The following is a 17,691-nucleotide window of genomic DNA, read 5'->3' as shown; positions in this document are numbered from 1 at the left end:
TTCACTTTTATGTAAAATGTTTTGTCCAAATTCCAATTAGACCTGTCATTTAGGCAAAGCTCAGGACCCTCTAGAGAGAAAGAGTGTAGGTAGGTGGTAAAGTTCTACCAAATCATATTGTTGAGTTAGGAATAAAGTGACAGGCTAAAGTATGTCCCGGGAAGGTATTTTGAAGTACCTACCTCCACTCCTTCTCCCTCTAGAGGGTCATGAAATTTGCCTACATGACAGGTCAACAACATTTTACCTTGACAAAACAACATTTTACCTTAATTTTCAGTTATCAGTTTCTTTTTCTCTGGCTTTAGCTCTGAAAATGCAATTTCAGTGATTGGAGCAGAATTTTAAGACATATAAATAGTTTATTTCCAAAATTTAGGAAATGTATTTGCATATCTTTAAAACCTTATAAATTGGGATTGAGCAAAGTTGTGAAGCTGAAAACAATTTTGTTGTACTTCATTTAAGCAGAAGATCTATATTTGCAAGGTTTCACTTCAATAACTCATACTTTTAAAGGTCATCAGAGGTCAGGACCCTCTAGAGGGAGAAGGAGTGGAGGTGGATACTTCAAAATACCTTTCCAGGACATACTTTAGCCTGTAGACCCATCCCTGAAAGTTTCATTTTCTTAACCTAACCCCTATCCAAGATAGTAGGCTATAAAGTAGCTAAAGTAGAATTTTACCCAACCCTAAATACAAGCGATTTCAAAGGGATCCTGGGTCTCACGCATGACATTGTTGGTCTATCACTAATTGAAGATGCTTTGAACCAAAGTCTTTATAAAAATTAAAAGTAAAATAAACGAATCAGGAACCCCCTCTTAATTGTACATTTGTTTATGATTTTATCGTAAATGCTTGGAATGACATAACTTAACGATTAAATTCGATGAAACAGACACTTACCAGAGCAAGGTTTTAATTTTCAAATAATAATTTCTTCGATTTGTTTAATGGCGTAAAGTAAATGCTTTATAAACTTTGAGTAACGCCATCGTTATTATTTTTTTGTTTAGAGGCGCTTCTGACTTTTTGTTATTATTCAAAGCATATGTATCATTTGATATCTGTGATGCTAAGAGTGTTTATTAATACATAAAGTGGTTAGGTCCACAAAAATCGTAGCACTAAATATTGTGGATCAACAACCGATCGGCTGACATTAAAGATAGATTTTCCCAAGAAATGTAGAATAATAAAAAAAGCTATAAAAAGAAACCTTAGGAAATCTTGCAGGTGGTATAAAAGAAAAAGAGCATGGAACTTACCAAAACTTAGGCCATTCTAGTCTATGATATGTACATATGTCCAACAAAGGCTCTGGTACATTAATATCTCAATTGACACTTTTTACCATTTTCTGACTCCATGTATTACTGCTAATAATAAGTAACTACATCAATAAAACACCTGCTACGGACAATCCTCTTCCATCCCAATTTATTTAAGGCATCTCTCTTTACAACCTCCCAGGAAGTTTTAGTTACCCCTAAATCCTTTCTTAGAACTTCCTCTCAAACAGTATAGGGACGACCTGCTTATCTTTTGGTCCTAGAGGGTAGGCCAAAAAGGACAATCTCTGGTAATATGTCAACTACCATTCCTACAGCGTGTCCTATCCATCTCAACATTGCTTTCATCAGAGCTCTAGAAAAGGAATACAACTACACTTTAAAATACGGTCAGTCAGAAAAGAACCCAAAACAATCAGTAAACAATTTTTCTAGAAAACATTAAGTAAGTTTCTCGTCTTTCTGAGTGCCTAGGTTCCAAAACCATATTTGACCCCTATCGTCATTACAGCTTCCAATATTAGGCCCGTTTTTTTGCACTAACATCCTACATCTAAGATCTCACATCTTTCTGCAAAGATTTCCGTTCTTTTAGCTCATCTTTGTTCTAAGATCTTGCAGCTCACTGATGTTAGCAAAAAGTGTGAAAGACGCCATCATTCTGTTATATAGAACAATGCCAAGAGAACTTTTATGATATACTCATCACAGTGGTGGATCAAGACGAGGGGTGAGGGGGCGTGCACCCCTACCCCCTAAACTAGTCTAAATTAGTGTAATTTATTTAATTAACGTAAGTTTGCGTTAAATAAACTTGCTCCTAACGCAAGTTTATCAGATCAACCTATTTTATCCCCTTCCCCTAAAAAATCCTGGATCCGCCCCTGACTCATTATTGTTCTAAGACCACTGATCAGAGCAGAATGATGAAAGATGTTTGCAAAAGAATGCTATAAGATGTGAGATCTTAGTGCTAAGATTTCACTTTTAAGCCTACTTTTGTCAAAAAATGTAAGATCTTAGCATAAAGATGAGAAAAATAACAGCCCTATTGTAATCTTGGTTCACAGGTTTATATTCTTATTCTTCCAAAAATTTTCAATTGCAAAAATACAACCTGGGTCTTGGCTATTCCGCTTTTAACATCTTCATTGCATTTACCATCTTTATAATTAATACTTCCTTGGTGGGTCAAGCTGTCCATCTACTCAATCTTCTCGGTACCCAACGTCACTTCTTTACCTTCCCTTATTCCCACTCTAAGCAACTTAGTTTTTTTAATCAATGTTCAAGCCAGTTCTTGCACCCTGAGTTTTCAAAAAAAAAAAAAAATCATTCATTGTGCTAAAATTCTCATCTGGGATTCTCAAATCATCAGCACAATCTAAGCCTAAGAGATATTTCTTTCTCATTTGATTCAACGCTTTCCCATAGCCTTTTGCGTGTTTCTTAGGACATAGTAAATCAAAATGATCATACGCAGCGCGATAGCGCTGCCTAAGTAAAGAGCGATGTGGGCACAATGTTATTATTTTTTTTTTTTTTTAGACCAGGGCACTTCGTATCGAAGGAGTTATCGTATAAAATTCAAAAAGGGCTCATTCGATTGGAAATTAAAAAGGCTAGTGCCCTTTTTAATAGACGAAAGTGATTGGAGGGCAACTCAACCCCTCCTACACCCACTATTTCCCCAAATACATCCAGTCAAATTTTTTAGATACACATTTTGTTCAACGTAGTTTAAAATCTGGAAATTATATTATTGAGGATGACAATCCCCCCACAGCCCTCAGGGAAAAAGCTGTAAGTTATGCCCTGGGGGCATTTAAGTTTTATATAGACCGGGCGATTGTATAAAATTCAGAGGGGACTCATTGGCTTGGGAATCAGAAGTTCGTATTTTCTGAAGTATTTTCAGAAGTTCAAAATTTCGAAGAAATTTTGAGTGATGTATTTGGGGAGATGGTGGGCGGGAGAGGGGGTTAGTTGCCCTTCAATCACTTAAGACTATTAAAAAGAGCACTAGCCCTTTCAATTTCCAATCAAATGAGCCCTTTTTGAAGTTTCTGCAACAGTACTTTCTATAAAAACCTTATATGCCCCTAGGATATAGCTTACAATCCTTACCCTGAGGGCTGTGGGTGGTTTTCATCTTCAAAGATCTAATTTCCAGAACTTTCAACTACGCTAAAAAATGGCTGTCTCAAAATTTTTATTGGATGAATTTGAGGAAATGGTAGTTGTGAGAGGGGAGTTAGTTGCCCTCCAATTACTTTCTACTATTAAAAAGGTCACTAGTCCTTTCAGTTTCCAATCGAATAAGCACTTTTTGAAGTTTCCTCGAAAACCCTTTATATAAAAACCTTATATGCCCCCAGGGCGTAACGTACAACACTGGCCCTTAAAACTGTGGTAGGGGGGGGGGGGTTATCCTCAAAAACCTCATTTCCAGAACTTGCAACTACATTGAACAAAATGGCTGTATCAAAATTTTGATTGGATGTGTTTGGGGAAACAGGTGGCGTGAGAGGAGGTTTAGTTGTCCTTCAATCACTTTCGATTGTTAAAAAGGGCACTAGCACTTTCAATTACCAATCAAATGAGCCCTTTTTGAAGTTTCTAAGACAATACTTGCTATATAACTTTGTATGCCCAAGGGCATAACTTACAATCTTTGCCCTGTGCTGAGAGGGTTATCATCATCAAAGACCTAATTTCCAGATTTTTCAACTATGTTGAACAAAAAAGATATCTCAAAATACTGATCGGATGTGTTTTGGGAACTGGTGAGCGTGAGAGGGGGTTAGTTACCCTCCAATCACTTCCAACTATTAAAAGGGGCACTAACTCTTTTAATTTCCAACCGAATGAGCCCTTTTTGAAGTTTCTACGACAACACATTTTATAAGAAACATTATACGCCCCCAGGACATAACTTACAACTCTTGCCCTGAGGGCAAGGATTGCCGGTCCGGTAACTTGCTCTGACCCTGAATGGATTACTTTTTTCGGTATAAACACAATTTGTTTTAATTTGTACATGATTGTAACTTTACTGATGATGATGACCGACTGTGTCATCAAAACAGTTAAATTCTTTGTTTATAGTTTAGTTTCACTGTGTAATAAAAAGACCTATTTACGTTTGTAATTCTTACTGATTTTGTCATATGTGTCTTGAACGGTCTTGGAAAATACAAATAAAATCCAACAAAAATTTTGGTATATAATGATATTAATTGTTAAAATATCATCAGTTCACTATTTTATTTCACTGTGATTTTTATTTTCATTTTGATTGCTGTTATAACTGGAATAGAAAACATTTGTAATTTAATTCGTTTTCAGTGAAGCACCAATGATACACTAAGCTTTATGCCCGTGCCACATATTAGTCACTTCTATCAATAAGGTAAGCTAAATAACACGAGTGGTAAGGCAATTTTCTTGATTTTAGCTTCACACTTGTATCTAAAAATCAAAAAATTAAAATTGCAAGAAATTACTTTAAAGACTTTACACCAACAGTACTTTGTATCCTTCTGTTCTCTACTAATACCAAGTCACCCTAACTTTCGTCAGATTCCTCTCCCAGATAGAAAAACCGCTATTCTAAGTTTTCATCTTTTCCAGTTTTAAGAATTATTCCTTAAACTTTGACTCCGATTGGTCAGTCAAGAAATTTACGTTTGAAAGTTAAGCAATGTTCAACTCGAGAAATTACGATAGGTGAACATAATTGGCGCTGTAGTCGTGCGTAATTTTGATTTTATCGACAAATGTGACTATAATGTGGAACGGGCATTATACTTCTACAGTTATGGATGGGGGCAGTATTCTAACTCTTTTTTGCAGTGAAGCTATGTTTGCCTTTTGGAAAGAACTAATCAAACTGAACTGGATATTTGACATATAATAATATTAGATGCTAAGAGCTCATCAGTTAAAAATTTAATTTTACTGTAATTTCTAAGTTTATTTTGAATGTTTTAATAAGCGCAAAAGAAAATAATTGTACTGTAATTCGTTTTCAGTAAAGTGTAAATGACGAAATAGGCTTTAGATTTTTAAATTGAGAGAAGGAGGCAAACTCCACACTCTTATTTTTAGTGACTTTCGTTGGTTTCAAGCTTGATTTGTATATTAAAATTAAATCTCCCTCCTTTATAATTAATTTATTCAATTATATTCGTACCAATTGTATGTTTTATATTTTCTTCTTTATAGAATTTGGGTTACAATTGGACTGAATTGCTCCTTACTTACAATTCACTGCCACGAACTGTTTCATAATAGTCATTAGACGTACCAGTATATAAAAAAACCTCTTTGCCTATTTTTTTCAAAGAAATGTTTGTTTTGTTCCTTTTATAAGATAAACATTTTTTAAGGTGTAACAAAAGGAGATGTCACTCTTGTGATTTGGAAAACCAAAGAAACAATATATTTATTTTCAATTAAAGTAAAGAAGGACTAAATATCTCTTGTATTAGTCAAGGTATAAAGCCTAAAGATCACCGTAAACGTTTTTAAATATCGAGATGTCATATATTTTTAGACATTTTACTTCGAGTAATATATTCATATATACTGAGAAATATTGATAAGAAATGATTGATGAAATGGCCTTCTCAAAATTTATGTCAGGAGCATTTAAGGAAAATAATTTTTTTTTGGGTGGGGGGGGGGGGAGGGAAAGTTTTTTAGATTAATTTTTCCTCAATTTTTATTGACATAGTTTTTTTCATTGAAAAACAATATTTTACATCTTTTCTGTTTTCCTGTACGAATCCTTAGAAGGCCTATGGGTTGCTATTTGTATGCTGAAGAAACTTTTTCATACACAAACATTATTTTTTAATTTAATTTTATAGCTTTTAAACTTGACCTGAAAAATAAATCGTAATATCATTCCAGAAAAATTACATCTATGCTTTTTGACAGCCTGGATGCACTTACATTTTTTTATTTATTTAAATTGTAAAAGCAGAAGTAGTAATAGTTGTATCCCCAAAAGTTTCCACTTAACAACCCCAGTCGTTAGTAGCAAGATACACTACACCCCCAGGTATATATTGTATAAAGCGACCAGAACACCACCACCTTATATTCCAACCATGAATATTCTTACGAGAGAGCTAGATCTAATATAGCCCATGACAATAATATAACCGGACTCCAAATAAGGACTCACTACGAATGTTTTCTACCAAAGTGTTTGATGGAATGCGTCAGAAATTCTATTTTTAACAAAGTTTCCTTTAAATTCAAGTGTATAAGTAAAGTGTACATCGAGTCTAGTATATCTGTTATATTTCAATTATTGATTGAATCATAACCAGTTGACATTATGGAGAATCAGGATGTTGTTAACCAATTTTTTAACGTAACGTAAGTTTATTTTATAAATAATCAAATAATCAATTAAGATATGAGCAAAGCTTATATCTTAATTGATATTATATATTAAATACATAACCTAACTTAACCAAACCTAACCTAGGTACCTTTTCCCTCTTAAAACCCTCCAAAAATCATTTAAATATTGTAATTCATTGAGAAACCACAGCTTTACTAAAAGGCAAATTTTATTTAAGCAGATTTCTGAAGAATCTTTGTGAAAAAAAGAATGATACGGCAGCCACTCCATGCCCCAACCTCCAAGGACCCCAATACTTCTTCACTCAACTTTTTGGCCCCAGGCATTTAATAAAGTGCGTTCTGAATGGCCTGCTTTTCATAATTTTTTTTTGTACTTTCCAGTTTTTGGCAGCGTGAAGCACTTTCCCCCTGTACTCTTTTAATAAACTCCTAACCTGACTTAACCTTGTCAAAATGTAAATAGCACACGCATATAGGAGAAAGACATTTAGCTCTTGTTTTTTCGCATGGGGAATATTTAACAGATTCCATTTAAAATATGTTTCGATCTAATTTAATTATCTTTTTTGTTCTAAAAGATACCGGGGGGGGGGGAACTAATTGATTAAACGCTTTTACATAGATGTAAATGTGGAGGAGGAGAAGGGATGAGGCTTGGGGGGATGTTCCAACTTTTTGAGGATGAAATTGTTAGTAAAATAACTGAAATATAATTTTTTTTTTAGTCTAGAGAACCGTGGATAAAGCGTCCAAAATTATCAAGTACCATTAAAACTGGAACATTATCACCACCACCAGCACCTACAAGACCGTCTGCAATAATGTATGCACCCCATAACAGACAAAAAATTGCCAGTACTTCTGTGATGACGAAACATGACAATGATATCGAGCATGTTGTTCCAAACTATGAATCGTCAGCTTATGTGGTAAGAAAAAATTATATTTTTTTGTAAAAAAAAATACAATGTAAAAATAAAAACTAAAATTCATTGAATAATGTATGAAAATGATTAATATTTAAATTTCAAGATGATTTATGTTTCTTCTTGAAAATGGAGTTTTTTGGACAACGCCAAAGCGCTTCTTTTAGTATAGACAGCACTTTAGTAAACAATTCCACCATAATTTTTTTCTTTCCAATAGATCATTTAACATAGAAAACTAAGATGGTGTATTAAATATTCTAGTGTACTATTTAGAAAATAATTCATCAGTGACATAGCCATCGTAATATTTAAAAAGTTCAGACATGCATAGTTCATAAGTTATGCAAATTGACATCTGTTAAATTTTTTTATTACAGTGGGAGGGGAAAAGATGTTGCTATGGTGTGGGGATGGGGAAAGTATGTTACAAGGTTTATAAAAGCAGATTTATGAGTATTATATTTCAATTTAAAGATGATTTGCGTTTCGGAGGGGGGGGGGGGGGAGATAGTACTTTGGTGTGGGAGTGGGGGAAAGTATGTTGCGTGGTTTTCCCAAAAAACAGATTTTGGGGTATCAAAATGAAACTATGATGAAATCAGAACAAACACTACTTAAAGTTTTTGTCCTAATTATTAAAGAACAACTACTGAAACACAAGAGTCGTTTAATTCGATCAATTAGAAGCTTTTTTTTAAGTCCTAAAAAACATTAGCGTAAAGAGCCAGGTGTTAAGGAAGGGCCAAAGAGGGAGAGTAATTCATTTTTAATTACTCATTTTAAGACCAATATTCATAAAAAAAACAATATCTAACAGTCCTACCACGTAAAAATCTATACAGATTTGTTTGTGGCAGGACTCAATACTTTACTCATTTACTACATTGGAAAAAGAGAAGTAAAAATGCAGTTTCATAAATAAATAAAAAAAAAACCTCCTGGGAACTGCGAACCAATACTTACAGAAGACAGCTGTTCATACGAACTTTCATATACGTAATAATTTCTGTTTTTATTTTTTGATGTTGTTCTTTATTTTCAGTTGAAAGGACATGTTTTGTTTTTTTTAATTTAATATGCCAACAAATCAAACAGAATGTATTTCATCTGCCTCTCAGGATTAATATTTAAGCCTTATTTTTATTTTACATGTACCGTACATGACAAATTGTAAAGCTTCCAAAATTGGCTATAATTTTTACCCATCAAAATGCCTAAATATAACTAACATGGCAACTCTGACTTATAGCATGCATTAAACGTCATAACATATAGCCAAAAGACATCCGAATACCCGACCCTCTTTATTAACATCAAGGAGGCAAACTTGTGCCTCTATAAAGAGGCGACCCACCACAATGTTAAGTGATTTCCGGTCCTAGCGGTCGCAGAGAGACAGCGGTGATTGCATTTTGTAGCCCAAGCTCCAACTAAGAAACGTGCAAAATTTCACCTCCCTCCGACTTTATCTTCATGGGTAAAAGTGGGCCGGAAGTTTCGATTCTCCGACCACAGCCCCCCTTTAGCGTTGTCCGATTGGGCTGAAATTTAGAGGTTAAGCTTTTCTAGGACCCGGAAGCTTATCCTCGAAATTTCAGCTTAATCCGATCACTCCTTCCCTGTTTTCCAAAAACCAAATATAGCCACTTAAAGTTCATTTCTCTTTTTTTTTGAGCCACGCCTACAGGCCACAGTTGGCAATGGATCTGGGTGAGTGAGGACTCATTCAAAGCGGAATTTGACCTGTTAGGGCCTTTTGATATGTTCAGACCGAAAAAATTATCCCCCGAATTTACATTTACGAAAAACCTCGTTTTCCTATAAGAGCCCATGTTAATTTTTCCGACCACAGCCCCCCTTTAACGTTGTCTGATCGGGCTGAAATCTAGAGGGCAAGTTTTCCTGGGGCCTAGGAGCTTATCCTTAAAATTTCAGCTCAATCCGATCACTCCTTCCCTGTTTTCCAAAAACCAAATATCAAGCTTTGTGGGGATTAGCTTGCGTCAAAAATACATAGTACAGAATAAAAATAATGTAATGTCTCTGTGGTACAGTGGTCGCTATTCCTGACTGTCAGGCAGAAGATCCGAGTTCGATTCTCCGTCAGAGAATTTTTTTATATGTTGAATTTAAAGTTTAAAAAAGAAACTCAGTTTCTTTTTTAAATCCAATCTATTAAATCCTTCGGCTCAACAGGCGTTTCCAGAAGAATATCACAGTCGACCTTCAGGTTACAGGTAAGTCTCCACTGCTTTGATAACATGGGGCTTGGGGCGGCTGATAAAAATCTTACTGTGCATTTGACTTGAGTAGTCAGGAATTAAAAGCCTTAACACAAGAATCTTCAAAAGCGGGGGGTTTGGAAAGCGGCAGCCCCCCCATCTTTAACTCCTCAAAAGATCAGCTAATAGTTAGTCAAGCAATAATAAGTTATAAACTGTACAAAAACGTGCAGAAATTATTTGAAAAAAACTACGTTTTCTAAAGAGTTTAAAGAGGCTGAGTCACAAGTTCGAACCTTAAAATGTACAGGGATTAGGAGGTGCAGTTGGGGGGCTGCCGCCCCCCAAACCCCCGCTTCCGTATATGAAAGGGGCTGTGCCCTCCTCAACGCCTCGCTCTTTACGCTAAAGTTTTTATTGTTTAAAAAAAGAGTTGTGAGAAAGTTAAACTTTAGCCTAGGACGGATGGACATCTGTATGATGTCCTGTGGTAAAGATGCACTGTCAATCCTTACCAGTGTTTCTGTAAAGAAGAAACAATAGAAAAATTTTGTTTAACACCTTTTCCAGTGAACTAAAAACTGTAAGTTTGGCCCAATTTAAGTTGAACTGTTTTATTATTTTCTGTGAGGCTTACAAATCATATTTTTGACTTACAAATAAAGTGAATATACCACTCGATGCCTTTTTTTTTATGCTCTCCAAATATAATAATTATTTTTGTCAGAAATGAATGGTATCTTGGAACTGGGCTAGGTTAGGAAAATGAAACTTTCAGGGATGGGTCTACAGGCTAAAGGTTAGCACAGGAAGGTATTCTGAGGTACCTACCTCCACTCCTCTCTCTAGAGTGCCCTGACCACAGATCACCTTTTAATATTTGTGTGTTAAAAAAGTGAAACCTTGCAAAATAGATCTTCTGCTTAAATGAACTACAACTTACAACACAAATTTTTGCATCTTGTTAACTTTGCTCAAACCTAATTTATGAGGTTTTAAAGATAGCCTATGTAAATACATTTCCTAAATTTAAAAAAAAACATTGATAGGGCTGAAAATTATACTCAAATAACAGAAATTACATTTTTAGAACTAAAGCCAGAGAAAAAGCAACTGATAAATGAATATTAAGGTAAAATGTTGTTTTATCAAAGGGTAAAATTCTACTTTAGTTACTTTTGGCTATCTTGGAAAGGAGTTGGGTTAGGAAAATGAAACTTTCAGGGATGGATATACATGCTAAGGTTTGTCCTGGGAAGGTACTTTGAAGTACCTACCTCCACTCACCCCCCCCCCCCCTCTATATAATGGTAAATTACTGCACATTACTAGTTGTTTTTAACTCATATTTCATACTATAGTACAATCATAAATATAAATAACTGCATACATTAAACAACTTCTGATTTTAACATTGTTCATTAAAATATATTCCAAAATCATATTTAAATCATAAGACATTTAATTTTCAACCCATGCTGACTTTCTTTATGGTATATCAAACCAGGCTTGTTTTGATGTCACACTTGCCTTATCAGACACTCTTACCCTTAAGGGTAGCAGGCACATGCCAAACAACTCTGTTGATAAAGACCATTTAAACTGTATTAATTAGGGAAAGGATTTCACAAGAGAGATCAGTAAAAATAACTTAATCCTTTTTAGAGGACAAATTATGTCATGGGAAGATGTTTTTGAAATTCCCCTTCCACCCAAACTTAAAATTTTCTAAAATTCTACTTTAGAAGTTTTAAAATATTTCTAAAGTACTAAAAGATAGAGTACTAAAAACATCAGAATCGACTTCAGAGGACACGTTATATCACGGGAAGAGGTTTTTGAAATCACCCTTCCCCCCAAACTCAAATTTTTATAAAATTATTATTTAGAATCTTTTAAAATATTTATATACTACTCAAACATCCTTTGCTAAAAACATCAGAATCGTCTTCAGATGAAAAATTATATTATGGGAAGATGTTTTTGAACTTCACCTTCCCCCCAAACTCAAAAATTTTAAAAATTATGATTAAGAAGCTTTTATTATATTTATAAAGCGATACGACATAGAGCGGTACACACATCAGAACCAACTTTAGAGGACAATTTATGTCATGGGAAGATGTTTTTGAAATCTCCCTTCCCCCCAAACTCAAAATTTTCTAAAATTATACTTTAGAAGGTTTTTTATATATTTCGAACGCGCTCCGAAATAGAGTGCTATACAGCTCAGACTCTACGTGCGAGGACCCTTTCTTTCAAGGGAAGTTGTTTTTTAAATCCCCCCAAACTCAAAATTTTCTAAAATTATACTTTAGAAGCTCTTAAAATATTTCTGAAGAACTAATACAGAAAGTGCTAAAAACCTCAGAATCTAATTCAGAGGACACTGTATATTCTTGGACGATGTTTTTTAAAGCCGCCGGCCCCCAACTCTCAAAATCTTTCTAAACTGTACTTGAGTAACTTTTTAAATATTTCCATAGCGCTACGACATAGAGTGGTACACACGTCAGAATCAACTTTAGAGGACAATTTATGTCATGGGAAGATGTTTTTGAAATCTCCCTTCCCCCCAAACTCAAAATTTTCTAAAATTCTACTTTAGAAGCTTTTTAAATATTTCTAAAGCGCTAAGACATAGAGTGCTAAAAACATCAGAATCGACTTCAGAGGACAAGTTATATCACGGGAAGATGTTTTTAAACTCCCCCGTCCCCCCAAACTCAAAATTTTCTAAAATTCTGCTTTAGGAGCTTTTTAAATATTTCTAAAGCGCTAAGACATAAAGTGCTAAGAACATCAGAATCGACTTCAGAGGACATGTTATATCACGGGAAGAGGTTTTTGAAATCACCCTTCCCCAAAACTCAAAATTTTCTAAAATTCTACTTTAGAAGCTTTTAAAATATTTCTAAAGTACTAAAAGATACAGTGCTAAAAACATCAGAATCAACTTCAGAGGACACATTATATCACGGGAAGATGTTTTTGAAATCTCCCTCCCCCCAAACTCAAATTCTTTCAAAATTCTACTATAGAATCTTTTAAAATATTTTAAGTATTTCCAAAGTTCTACGTCATAGAGCACTACATACCTCAGGATCTAAGAAGACACTTTATGTCAAGGGAAGCTGTTTTTGAAATCTCCCTTCCCCCCAAATTCAAAATTTTCATAAATGCTACTTTAAAAGATTTTTAAATATTTCTAAAGATCTACGACATACAGTGCTAAAAACATCAGAATCTACTTCAGAGGACACGTTATATCACGGGAAGAGGTTTTTAAAATCCCCCTTCCCCCCAATCTCAAAATTTTCTAAAATTCTGCTTTAGGAGCTTTTTAAATATTTCTAAAGCGCTAAGACATAGGGTGCTAAAAACATCAGAATCGACTTCAGAGGACACGTTATATCACGGGAAGAGGTTTTTAAAATCCCCCTTCCCCCCAAACTCAAAATTTTCTAAAATTCTACTTTAGAAGCTTTTTAAATATTTCTAAAGCGCTAAAACATAGAGTGCTACAGGAAGAGGTTTTGAAAATCCTCCTTCCCCCCAAACTCAAAATTTTCCAAAATTCTAGTTTAGAAGGTTTTTTAAATAGTTATAAATCGCTAAGACATAGAGTGCTACAAACATCAGAATCAACTTGAGAGGATAAATTATGTTATGGGAAGATATTTTAAAATCCCCTTTCCCCCCAAACTCAAAATTTCTGCCGAAGTTAAGTTTATGCAACCTTTGACTAAACAGGCGGAATCGTTGGGTCAACCATGTAGGCTCAACACTAGGATATTTGCATCAAGGGTAAATGGGTATTTGGTGGAATAGAGCGAGGAACTGGTAATTCATTCATGGTTTCTGTGCCGGATAGAAGTAGTGCCACATTGTTGGGAATTATCCAAAAGCAAATCCTGCCAGGAACAACAATTATCAGCAATTGTTGGAGGGCCTATGAGTGCCGGGCTAACCATGGCTCTCAACATTTATGTGTAGACCACAGTATAAATTTTATTCGCCCTACAACAGGTGCTCACAGACAAAATATCAAAAGACGCTGGCGTGACGGTTAAGACACTAGACCCAGATATGGCAGAAAAGAGACACATATGGAAGGAAGTCTGGCAGAGCACTATTTCAAAAAAAAATATTCAATCTCCTCGAGAATGCACCATTTCATGAAATATATATCGGAGCTTTATAACCCCAACTAATTTGTTTTTTATGGGTATTATTTACCGTTGTAACAGAAAATTTGGCAATTTACGGTATCTAACCCCATTTGTTCTTAAAGCAATTCAAATGTTTTTGTCCAAATAGTTTAGTGTAGCAATCTTGATTCTTGAAGCTCCGAGACGTTAAAAATGTTAACAGCGTGCGGGGGAGAGCGGCGTCAAAAGTGCAGATTTAAATAGAGATTAGCTGGTAATTGTTACTTATAAACAACACATCGAGATACACGAACGAATGCTTTTTTTTTTACTTCTAAATAAACGAAATAAAATTGGATGAAAATACACTCGAGTTGTCAAAAAGTCTTTCTGTATATGGTAACATGATGGAGGGGGGGGAAAAGAATTGCATAGGCTATATTAAATACGAAGAATAGCATAGGTACTCTTTCACATCCCTAAACCCAAAAAAAACAACAGTTTAAATATTGTAAAATCAATAAGAAATCACCCCTGGTTTCCTTGTACAGTCTATAGTAGTGGGTTATCTATAATGCACAAGAACCAAATAATCTATATTTATCTTGATTATTTCTTTTGGAAACCCCATAACATTTTGAGTTGGGTAACCACATAAAACATATTTAAATAGCTTAATTCTATAATGTTGAAAATTTTTGTTTTTCTTTTTTACATCCGCGATTTAAAATATGTAAAAAATGTTGGGACTTATATAAAAATTTTCTTGCGTGAGTGGAAAGGTTCGCTGAAAGGATATTTTATAGCGGAAGGAGTGGGAGGGGGGGGCGGTGGTCAGCAACCTGCTCGCGGTGCCCCTGCTTTTACTAATGTAAGCTGACCATTTCGTTGCAACGGGTTGCACCAGAATAATACTCTAAAATCTGGTTGATAAATTGCCTGTCTAGCAAATTTGTCTGAGTTTCGTAAAAGGGGGAAACAACCCCTAAAAGTAAAAGATTTTAATAAAACTCATACCATCAAATTTGTGGTACTTGGCAAATACCCGCCGGAAAATCCCCCCGGAAAATACCTCCCCGTGGAAAATGCCCCCCCCTCCCACGGGAAATACCCTCACGGAAAATCCCCCCTCCCCCCAAAAAAATACCCCTGTGGAAAATAAGGCTTTTCAAATTATCAACCAGATTTTAGAGTATGAAGGGGGAATGGGATGAATGGGAAGGGGGATTTATAAATCTTTGAATGACCTTTAAAAATTTGTGAGTTGTAGCACCTGAAAACAAATTTGGGCTATATATTTGCACATTCGGGGGTGGGGGGTAAATCATAGAATACATTAAATATGTAACCTAACTCACACAAATTTGTTAGACAGGTAATTTATCAACCGAATTTAGAGTATTATTCTGGTGCAACACGTTGCAACAAAATGTTCAGCTTAGATTATTATAAGCAGGGGCACCGCGACCAGGTTGCTGACCACTGCCCCTCCCCTCATCTACCACCTGCTATCAAATCTCCGTTAAGGTAATAATTTCACCCACACAACAAAATTTTTATAATTTTTACTATTTAGTAGATTACGATGTTTGTAGCGCTCTATGTCTTAGCGCTTTAGAAATATTTAAAAAAGCTTTTAAAATAAAATTTTGGAAAATTTTGAGTTTGGGGCAAAGGAGGATTTAAAACACATCTTTCCATGACGTAACTTGTCATCTTAAGTCGATTCCTTTATTTATAGCGCTCTATCTATTAGTGCTTTAGAAATTTTTTAAAAGCTTTTAAAGTAGAATTTTTGAAAATTTTGAGTTTGGGGGGAAGGGGATTTCAAAAAAATCTTCCCATAACATAATTTATCCTCTAAAGTTGATTCTGATGTTTGTAGCACTCTATGTCTTAGCGCTTTAGAAATATTTAAAAAAGCTTCTAAAGTAGAATTTTGGAAATTTTTGAGTTTGGGGGAAAGGGGGATTTTCAAAACCTCTTCCCGTGATATAACGTGTCCTCTGAAGTCGATTCTAATGTTTTAGCGATCTATCTATTAGTGCTATAGAAATATTTTAAAAGATTCTAAAAAATAATTTTGTAAAATTTTGAGTTTGAGAGGAAGGGTGATTTCAAAAACATATTCCCATAACATAATTTATCCTCTTAAGTTGATTCTGATGTTTGTAGCACTCTATGTCTTAGCGCTTTAGAAACATTTAAAAAATCTTCTAAAGAAGAATTTTGGAAATTTTTTAGTTTTGGGGGAAGGGGGATTTACAAAACCTCTTCACGTGATATACCGGGTCCTCTGAAGTAGATTCGGATGTTTTAGCAATCTTTCACTTATTGCTTTAGAAATATTTTAAAAGCTTCTAAAGAAGAATTCTTGAGAATTTTGAGTTTGAGGGGAAGGGGGATTTCAAAAATATATATATAATTTATACTCTGAAGTTGATTCTGATGTTTGTAGCGCTCTATGTCTTAGCGCTTTAGAAATATTTAAAAAAGCTTTTAAAGTAGAATTTTGGAAAATTTTGAGTTTGGGGGGAAGGGGGATTTTCAAAACCTCTTCCCGTGACATAACGTGTCCTCTGAAGTCGATTCTGATGTTTTTAGCACTCTATCTATTAGTGATTTAGAAATATTTTAAATGCTTCTAAAGTGGAATTTTGGAAAATTTTGAGTTTGGGGGTAGGGGGATTTAAAAAAAATCTTCCCATAGCATAATTTTTACTCTGAATTCGGTTAATATATTCGTAGTGCTCTCTGTCTTAGCGTTTTAGAAATATTTAAAAAACCTTCTAAAGTAGAATTTAAAAAAATTTTGAGTTTGGGGGGAAGGGGGATTTTAAAAACCTCTTCCCGTGATATAACGGGTCCTCTGAAGTCGATTCTGATTTTATTAGCACTATATCTATTGGTGCTTTAAAAGTATTTTAAAAGATTCTAAATTAGAATTTTGGAAAATTTTGTGTTTGGGGGGAAGGGGGATTTAAAAAATATCTTACCATAACATAATTTATCCTCTCCAGTTGATTCTGATTTTTGTAGAGCTAGAGGTCGGAGCGATTTATTAATTAAGAAAAAATCTTCTACATTAAAATTTTCGAAAATTTTGAGTTTGGGGTGAAGGGGGATTTAAAAAAAATCTTCCCGTGATATAACGTGTCCTCTAAAGTCTATTCTGATGTTTTAGCACTCTATATCGTATAGATTTATAAATATTTTAAAATCTTATAAATTATAAATTTTTAAAATTTTGAGTTTGGGGGGAAGGGGGATTTCAAAAATATCTTCCCATAGAATAATGTAGCCTTTAAAGTTGATTCTGATGTTTGTAGGGCTCTATGTCTTAGCGCTTTAGAAATATTATAAAAAGCGTCTAAAGTAGAATTTTTGAAAATTTTGAATTTGGGGGGAAGGGGGATTTTAAAAACCTCGTCCCGTGATATAACTTTTCCTCTGAAGTCGATTCTGATGTTTTTATCACTCTATCTATTAGTACTGTAGACATGTTTTAAAAGCTTCTAAAATAAAATTTTGGAAAATTTTGAGTTGGGGGGACGGGGGATTTCAAAAAAATCTTCCCATAACATAAAGTTTCCTCTGAAGTCGATTCCGATATTTGTAGCGCTCTATTTCTTAGCGCTTTAGAAATATTTAGAAAACCTTATAAAGTAGAATTTTTGAAAATTTTGAATTTGGGGAGAAGGGGGATTTCA

General features: G+C 34.5%; 1 protein-coding gene across 1 annotated transcript in view; it reads left to right on the top strand.

The window, feature by feature from the left end:
* The first annotated feature begins 10,377 nt into the window (after positions 1 to 10,377).
* The window catches only part of Bmcp (uncoupling protein Bmcp mitochondrial), a 50,320-nt gene continuing 43,006 nt past the window's right edge, over positions 10,378 to 17,691 (top strand). The window contains exon 1 of the mRNA XM_089104682.1: positions 10,378 to 10,413. The gene's annotated coding sequence lies outside the window, so the exon portion shown is untranslated. The remainder of the gene's footprint in view (positions 10,414 to 17,691) is intronic.

Source organism: Artemia sp. Qi Xiang Cuo, chromosome 18, assembly GCF_049724085.1.
Source record: "Artemia sp. Qi Xiang Cuo chromosome 18, ASM4972408v1, whole genome shotgun sequence".
NCBI classification, from domain to species: Eukaryota; Metazoa; Arthropoda; class Branchiopoda; order Anostraca; family Artemiidae; genus Artemia; species Artemia sp. Qi Xiang Cuo.
Note: the sequence above shows the minus strand (reverse complement) of the source record. Positions and strands in the feature narration are given on the sequence as shown.